This window comes from Pteropus vampyrus, unplaced genomic scaffold, assembly GCF_000151845.1.
Source record: "Pteropus vampyrus isolate Shadow unplaced genomic scaffold, Pvam_2.0 Scaffold394, whole genome shotgun sequence".
In the NCBI taxonomy this organism is placed as follows: domain Eukaryota; kingdom Metazoa; phylum Chordata; class Mammalia; order Chiroptera; family Pteropodidae; genus Pteropus; species Pteropus vampyrus.
The window spans coordinates 260,407-270,074 of NW_011889175.1; positions in this window are offsets into that span (position 1 = coordinate 260,407).

The following is a 9,668-nucleotide window of genomic DNA, read 5'->3' on the forward strand; positions in this document are numbered from 1 at the left end:
TTCTCAAACACACGGTGCCTTTCTGTGCTTCCATGTGTTTGCACGTGTTCTCTCTGCTCCTTCTCCCCCCATCCACCTGAACCTTACTCAGATTCAAAAATCATCTCTTCCATGCTGTCTTCCCTGATTTGTTAATGCTGAATATGCACTGCTGGTGGACCGGAGAGCCTCCAAACCCTGTCCTCTGCCCACCCCTCCTTAGCACATCCCTCTCTCTGCTACCTAGGCGACCTCTCCTGCTAGACTGGAAGCTCTGTGAGAGCAAGGACCATGTCACAGATATCCTGTATCCCCAGGGTAGAGCACAGGCCAATGCTGTGGATGTAAGGTGTGGGCAAAGATGGAGCTATCACCTTACAAAGCCATTGACTCAAATGTTTTCGCCACAGGATGTGGCGAAAGGTCCTCACTGGGATGGGGATATAAAAAGATATGCTCAAACAATCTGCGGTTCTTCTGAAACTTCCAGAGAATTGGATATCATGCTCATGGTCTGACAGGCATGGCCACCTCTGCCTGTAGTTTGGAGTCAGGCAGAATCAAAACTGCAGCCCAGCTGGCCACCTTGCTCTGTGGTCTTACCCAAGTTTCACAACCTCTCTGAATCTGTTTCCTCACTCAAAATACAGAGATAACAATTCTTCCGTAGGGCTGCTGAAGGGTTGTGGTGAAATAAAGCATGTAACGTTAAGTGGAAGCACCTGGCACCAAGATCCTCCATAAATGCCACGGTCTTCCCCTCCTTTCAGAGTTAGCTACTACGAGATTTTAGACCATACAGGACCTCGATTTTTCCATCTGCAGAATAGGCAGGTATGCTCTCGGCTTCTTATTCTACTGCTCAAGAAACAAGTTTATGCAAGAAGATAATATTTATAATGAACTTCATTTATTCCAAGTGTCATGACAGTGTGAAATAGTCATCCATCTTCCTAAACAACATAGGAATGACCATCTGTCATTTCTAAGAGGATTAAGAGATTGTCACGGACATGTGATTAGCAGAGAAAACCATGGCCCATGAAAGAGGCAGTTTCCCCAGTGAGAGAGGAGGGGGCAGTACTCTGCTCTCTGCTTCCCCATGGGCCCCCAGCAGTGTGTGTGAGTACACCTTGTAGTACACACTCCATGTCCTACTCATGAAGAAACTGAGGCTCGGAAGTGTTTGCTAGATCCAGAGCTCTCTGCCCACACCCCTCCCACCACTGCCCAAGATGCTGCAGAAGGGAGAGCTGCACTGTAGAGCAGGTGGACACAAACATGAGATGCGCCAGCGCTACGAAAGGAGTGTCAGAGGGCAGAAGTGACTGGAGCGCGCGGCCCCCTGCACTTCTCAGAAGTGGGAGAGGAGCTGCAGGAAGGGAGAAAGTACAACTGTTGGAAACAGAACAGAACTCAAAATCAGATTCGTGCCACCCTCCTACAGTCCGCTGCAATGCTGTGAAAGTGCCTATGTTTGCATCCACACAGAAAGTAAAAACAAAAAAACTATGATCATACACTCTTAGGAGACAATTCTCAAAGGTTTCTCAAGATCAAAGCAAGGTGACCATGCAACCTTGACTGCCTACAACAGTTCCAGTTCATGCAAAGTAATGGTTAATAGGGCCCCGACTGGCTCGCAGAAGTATCCCGGGGTATAAAGTCATCCCAGATCTGGGGTTTTCCACCTTAGCCACACATTAGAATCACCTGGGAAGCTCTGAAAACATCTCAGAAAATAAAAACCTATACGGTGAGATCCAGGCATTAGTCACTGTTTAAGCTTTCCCCAGTGATTTTAATGTGCAGCCAAAGCTGAAGGCCACTGGTGGAAGGCACAACGTTCCCTGGCTGAATCAGGTCCACAAACAATAGTTGACAAGGGGGTCGCCAACTGGCCCCGAGCTGCCCCGCCCACAGAGGAGCTGGAGCAGCAGAGGAGGAAACACAAAGCTGGTCCAGCAGACCCCATCTGTGGCCCAGCTACACCCACTGTTTGTTCGCCTGTTTGTAATTACTTACCTGCCTGTTTCTGGAAGGACTGGAGGCTCCGCGGCGGTTTCTGTTGGGTGCCAGCTCAGCTGTGCGCACATCATTAGCACTCATCCGGCTCCCAAAGAGGCAATGAGGGTAGTCACCTGTTTCACCTTGAAGTGAAGGAGGAGAACGTGGAGAGACAGATTTTTCCACACATTCTGGAGAAGTTCTGCCAGAGAATTCCACCGAGGCATGTGGAGTCAGGCTACTGGCATAGAGCAGTTCCAGAGCCCCGGGTGCAAATGTGTCCTGTGCAGTGTTTCTTGAACAGATTCTCTCCAAATGCTGCATCGATCCTAATTAATGCTGCGAGGTATCACTGGCCTCTCATTACACATCAGGGAGGCTCTTAGGGAGAGAAGGGCCTGCCATCTCCTTGTCCCAGCTAAAGAGAGCAGAGTCTGTCCCCAGGCAGCTCCCCTGGGTTTTAAATCATTTTTGAAGCTCTGGCCTTTATACTCCTGACTGAACCACATTTCCAAGAGGAGAAAATGAAGGCGGAGGTTTGAGAGAGATTTCTTTTTCCTTTGGAGGGGCAGCAAACATCACATCAGCTAGACATGGACGATGTTTGTAGCTCTGATACATTCTAACTACATTACACATTACACCTGTCAATGTTTGTCAGCCTGCCTCCCTGAAAAACTCTTCCATGATGTATTAGGAGAACCTAGTTCATGAAAGACTATTTGGGAAACTTCAGTTTATGTGGAAAACCTTTGTCACTTGTGGATGTAACAATCACAATTTTAACCCATGAGTGAGAAATGTATTACCAAATTGAGCCTCCATAAAAGCTATAACAGTTTACACTACCACCACCAATATCTCTCTCTCTCTCACACACACAGACATACATACACATACTCACACAGCCTCTGTATTTTCAAATTTTTTGATCCTTGCCAATCTGAAAAATGAAAAAGATCATTTCTGTGTAGTTTTAATTTTCTTATTAGTAAGACTAAGCAACTTTTCATATGCCTAAGAAGCCATTTTACTTCCTTCTCCATGGACTCTACAGCCTTTGCCTATTGATTTTCTATTGGGCTCACACAGTCCTTGCTTATTGATTTGTAGGTTCTCTCTAGAGAATCCAGTCGTTCCCCTTTGACATACCACGCAAACATCTTTCCAGTTTGATGTTTGTCTTTTGCTTATGTTTATGGTATATTTAACTAAGTCCATTTTAATGTAATTGAACTTACTAATATTTTCTTTTGTGGCTTCTGGGTTTTGTGTCACACTTTAAAAAGCCTTATAAGGAAAACACCTTTCATTGTTTCTTTAGGATGAGATCTTGAAAGGACTGAGCCAGGCCAGAAAGTATTCAATGGAAAAATATTCAAAGAAAACCACGACCTAATGTCGCTCTTTCTGCATGTGAAGATTGATAGCTACCCTAAGAGAAAGCTGACAAAACACATCATCCATTTTCAAAGATGATCCACAATGGAGTTTCCCGTCTAAAGAACTATTTCCTATAAGATGTCATATTCTAGAATTCTCAGCTCCCGTGTGATTAAATTCCTCTGCATACCGAGGTCCTAGTTACATTAGTCTTGTTTATTTCTAAGCCATTCCACAAATTTTTCCAAGATTAGCGGGGACCCCTTTCTAACAAACCAGCAAATGCCTTTTTCAGTTGGGGTCTCCCAGAAAACTTCGATGTGGTAATAACTGCATGAAACACATGAGACTCTGGGTCAAAACATTATAGTGGGTTTCTCTAGGGAATGAAATGAGACTTCTTTTGTGGATATTTAGATGCCCTCATCTATTTCTAGGGATTCTACTACTCTTCTCTGTCACCAAACCCTGGGGCTTTTGCCTCAATTTCTTTCTGGGTCTTCAAATAAACCTCTGGATATGAAAGCCTGCCCTGAGCCCCAGTCTTACAGCTGGTGGCCTGACATCATACCGGCTCCAACCCATGCCTCCCTGTCAGTCCTGCCTTCTCGCTCCAGCCAGTCCAAACTGAGTCACAGAAAGCATCTTGGAGGCATATGAAGAGACACCCACATTTGGGAACAGGCTTTTGCCCAAATGACTTGTTCCACAGACTCTTACTGCACATCTATTGTGCAGGGGCACATACAGATGCTGGGAAAACTGAAGCGACAGGACAGGTATAAGTCAGGTGGTAGTGACTGAGCCCAGAGCCTTCCTTAAACATCAAACTAAAGACTCACAGGAACAGAAGCCTGGCTTTGCCCACATCACCAGCACCTGCTTCCCCCACCAGGTCCTCAAAGCTTCTGGGAGACAGAACTTCAAGCACAGTGGAACCCAAGCACAGTGACTGAGCATCCCGAACCTTCTGTAGGTTCTACAACAGAATTGGTGCCTTTGCCCAGACTTCTTCACCTGGTCTCCAAGGCATTTTCTTGCTCTTCTGACCCCTCCCCTCAAAAAACCTTGGCCATCCCTGGAGTTTGCATGGGATATAGAAACATCTCCATAAGTTAATCCTATGTTTAAGATAGCACGGTTCCCAAATCAGGGTACTCCTAGGCTGAGCAATCATTTGTTCGTGCAGGAGTTAAAGCACACAGAGAGGGTGAACCTAGCCCAAGGTCAACAGCTAGTAGGCTTCCTAGCAAAAACTGAAACCCAAGCTTGCCAATTCCCAGCCCAGTTCTCTCCCACCAACCCACTATGGCTCCTGGACCAACTATCTCCCATATCCTTGGGGGCGTCTCCTGGTGAGAACTCTGCTTTTCAGTTCTATCTGGGGTGAAAAGAGAACAATTGACTTTGTAATTTCATCAAATATTAAGCCTGATTTTCTCAGCTACTGACATTCAAATTGTCAGTGAGCTTGAAAGCTCCAGTGGAGCCTGCTGGCTATACTAATAGAGTGGGGGCATCCAGTTAGGGATGAGGGACAGCCCCTCTCAACTTCTAGAGGAGATGAGCAAGGGAGGAGGGAGACTGCAGAGCTGGTGACCACCAGGCAGCCAGGGACAAGGTGACAGCCAATAAAAACAGATGAAGGTAAGATTTTAAACCATAGGCACTTCATGATCATGCATACTTGAAATGCCATCCCTGAGAGATGGAAGCCAAGAGGCTGTAAAAGTTATTATGTGAAGTTGCCGAAAATTGAAGATAGAGCGCATCCCTCATCCTCTGGAAAATTTTTAAAAGTTCTCCATGACATGGAACACATTGTACAAAAGGAGGCAAAAAAATAAACTTTCCTGAGAATAACACCTAAGTGTCATCATTATTTGAGAGGGTAGAGTTAGAAAAATCTCTGCAGTGAGAAATATGGGTTCTAGAGCTAGAAATATCTAGATTTGGTCTCTGGCTTTATAAATGTTTTCACTGGGCAGGGATTAACCTCTTGGAACCTGGTGGCCCCATTTGCAAAATAAAGCTAATGACACCTTCCTTAAAGTACTGTTTTGAGGATTAAATAGTGGTTATAAACCACTTGGAATACAACGTGGGTCCGAGTAGGGCCTTATGAGCTAGTCACAACTCCTCTCCTTTCAGGGCTTGAAACAGACTCTCTGGTTTACTTATTTCAATGCCTTAGTTTTTCATATGGGGAAACTAAGTCTCAGATGGTGAAGTGATTTATTCATGGCCCTCAGCAAGCCAGAGGCAGAATCAAATTCAAGTCTTGTGATTCTCTGGCAATCCCCCACATCAAGAAACACCTCCTCTCAAATATCTCCTCCCTTCTTTTCCTCATAAGCTCAACATCTCGTAAACACTTGGCGGGAGGGACAGGAAGACGAGTGGCAGTGCATCACTGCTGGTGAGCCTCGGCATCACTGCTTTTGAAGGCAAGGCTGATATCTAACTCTGCCAAGTAAGTGATCCCTGTGTGACCTTCCCTAAGAAATCTGAGTCCAGTGAGAATAAGCATAGAAGGGAAAGAGAAAGAGGGGCAGAGAGAGAGACTCTTAGAACCACGGAGAGCTCCTGAGGGATTCACAGTAAGATGAAGGAGATTTGCTTTGACACTGTTTTCAAACAAGTACAGGAGAGAAACCGCAGACAGCTATGGCTGGATGCTGGAACCAATGAGGGAGGGTGACAACACTGTGAACCAAGAGATGCGCCATGGTAGAGGAGTCTGCATGGACAAACACTGCTCACGTGCAAAAAGGAGTGGGGCCCCAGCCAGGCTCCCAACAATGAGATGGTGGGCGTCACCTCGAGCTGAGTAACAGCAAAGTGCTCATGCTTTTGTTTCCATAATCTATCTGACGGAAATTTTCTGATCTTTGCATTACCAAATACAAGCAGAATTTAAATAGCTATTTTCATGTGCTTCTTCTGTGTAGATCTGGTATTTCCAATAATTAAAATATTTCTCCTCTAAGAAGCTGAGGAGTTAGCAACAGATCTCACAAATTAAGGGCTCAGTCCCACAAAACTGCCCCCACTTCAGAAGCAAGTCCAGGTTGTCACCTGTACTTCTGACCAAGTGGCCATAAACTGGAGTTCCTGTGGTTCAATAATGTATTAGAATGGCTCACAGGACTCAAGGAAACACTTACGTTTACTGATTTATTATAAAGAATATGATAAAGGATACAGATGAGTAACCAGATGAAGAGATACATAGAGTGAGGTCTGGAAGGGTCCTGATCACAGGAGTTTCTGTCCCTGTGGAGTTGGGGTGCGCCCCCTCCCAGCACATGGATGTGTTCACCAACTATGAAGCTCTCCAAATTTTTATGGCAGCTTTGCCATGTAGGCACAATTAATCATTAACTCAATCACCAGCCTCTCACTCCTCCCCAGAGGATAAGTGGTGGGGCTGAAAGTTCCAAGCTTCTAATCATGGCCTGGTCTTTCTAGTGAGCAGCCCCACCCCAAAACTCTCCAAGAGCCACCAAGAGTCACCTCATCATAAAAAAAACACTCCTATCACCCAGGAAATTCCAAGGAATTTAGGAACTCTGTCAGGAATCAGAGCCAGAGATCAAATGTTAGAACAGAAGATATTCCTAGTGGTCTTATCACTTAGGAAATTACAAGGGTTTTAGGAGCTCTGTGTCATGAACCAGGGGCAGAGACCAATATGTATATTTTCTATGATTTCACACAACCCCCGTCCATAGTCCCACATGTGTGAGGCACCCACTAGACTCAAGGGAGGATGCTTGGCCTCGAGGAATGTGCATTCCAGCTGGAAGGCAGATAGGAGATTTGGAACAAGATTATGTATGAATAAAATAAAGACATGGTATCTAAAAAATCGTGGAGGAAAAGTTAGGAATCCTAGAGATAATCCAATGTTATACATGGAGACAGAGTGGACCAGAAAGGAGAGTAACTTGCCCGAGGTCACACAGCTAGTCCATGATATAATGAGGACTAGAACCTGTGTGCCTCACTCAGCTTGTTGTTGGTGACTGGAAGGACTGGAGGTTCATCCACTTTCATGTGCAGGTCAGACCCTCCTGGACTCAAACTGACTCCTCAATCAGAAAGAACCAGAGCCTATATCCAGGCCTGGCCTTGCCTTTCACTGTGAGCTAAACCCTGGGCCACTTACTCCACCTCTTTCATCTTTATTTCTGCAACCGAACACCTAGGAGTTCACTGCTTGACCACAACACAGGCAGTATAATAGGAGCAGCTGTCTGTAGGGTACTGACCATCACACTGTCCAATCCAAGGCACACCACTGACACTGGACACAAATTTACTGTGTCGGGAACTGCTCTCAGTGCTTGAACTTGCATGTCCTTCCATCCTTATCACAACACTGTGCAGTAGGTGGTACATGTACCCCCATTCTACAGTTTAAAAAACTGAGGCCTGCAGAGGCCAAATGCTTCCCGAAGACCATGCAACTGACAAAGGGCCGACCTGTAGTTAACTCCAGTCTCACCATGCCTACCTGCAACTGACAAATTCCTGATCCTCTCCCTTGTGCCAACACCTTCATTCATCACCATGACCCACACAGGTGGTTATTAATCCCATCTCCCAGTTAAGGACACTAAACTCAGAAAAATTAAGTTACTCACTCAAGAATAGGAAGATAGTATCAGGCACAATCGGGTCCAGGAATCCATCAGTGTGACTCTGAGTCCCTCTTTTAAGAAAGCTGCCAATTCTGATGTGTTCTGATGCTGTGGTTTACTTGCTAGTGCAGGGAGGAGGGGGATGCATGAGCAAGTGAAAGCTGGAGGATGGAGGTAAGTGTAGGATCTGAGGAGCATGAGTTAGCAGAAGAAAATAAGGATTTGGGAACTGTGGTTCTTCATTTTCTGGTGTTTGTGGCAACAGATGGATGGTATGAAGTGATAAAAGTTTGGTTGTTACCCACGACAAGATTACAAGACTCTAAATGATGCTAAGTAATTACCACCGTGTCGCCGGCAGCACGTGACCCGGTCTCACTAGGTCCACTAGAGAGACGTGCGGAGGACACTACCTACCAGGTTTTGCTTTCTCCTGTAAGGCTGTTTGGAAGATGGATGACACTGCCCGAGCCACTTAATATTCACAAGCCAAAGCTCTCCAGTGTCCCATAAACATATGTGTTCTTGTGACTTGGCCACATGGTTCTCACCTTTCACCCTCATCCAACTGAATCACCCCAGCCCCATATATGGTCAGCTGGACATTGGCCAAGATGATGTCTACTGGCAGTTGAAACTAAAAGTAAATTTCCCACATTGATCAAAATTTTCTGGCATGGTGGGTCCAGGGACCTACCAAAACTTCCCCTCATCCACAAAGGTCCACAAGAGGAGGTGCTCCAACAGCTGGCAATAGCAAATGTTCTGGCTGGGGGCTGGGGGCTCCTTCGCCTGGTGGGGAACTTCAGCAGCCTCTTCTGGATTCCCCCAAAGGGCTAAGATCGTGCTGAAGTGGCAGTGGCAGGCTGAAACCCTCCAGAAAAGGCTGTCTGCCAGGAGACTCTGATGATTTGTAATCAAATTGCGTTTCATTAAAAAGAAAGTACCCAGAGGTTTCCTGTTGGCTGCCTTCTTGCAAATTAAAGATAATAGAGTTAACAGAGAACAATTGTTAAGTCAGATACCAAGAGGTGAAAGGAGCCCAAGGTAACTTCACCTCTTTAGATGCTCATGTGTGGAATATGAATCCTGTTCAGGCAGGAACCAGACTGGATTCTATCTTTGTCCCAAAACATGAGTTCACAGCTCTGCAGCACCCTGGCCACATACACGACTTTGAGCCAGATAGTCTCTGACTCCACCTCTCACCTTTAGATCAAGTAAGGTCTGTAGGGTAACCAGCTCTCTCCCATTTGCCTAGGACTTGGGGGGTGGGAGGCACAGGACATCAGTGCTAAAATCAGGACAGTTTCAGCCATATTGGGACAAGCTGATTACCCTACTGGGCTTCCCAAGGCTCCTGTGTCGACATTCTGTGATCATTCTCTTTCTTGAGAACTACTGAATTTCAAGAACCCTTGAGCCTATAACTGATACATCATGAGCTCAATAGTTTCCAGCCCACAGCAGGAACTCTGCAACTGCTGCCCCTTCCTGGGTTCCTGGCCAAGAACTGTCACCTTGGGCTGTTCTGAGACATTCGAGTCCTGTACTGATGAATTCTCTAGAATGCTACCCCAGGAGTTGACAAATTTCTATCTTCTGAGTGAAAGAACTGATGCTCAAATCAGGTATGTGATTTGCTTGAGGCCA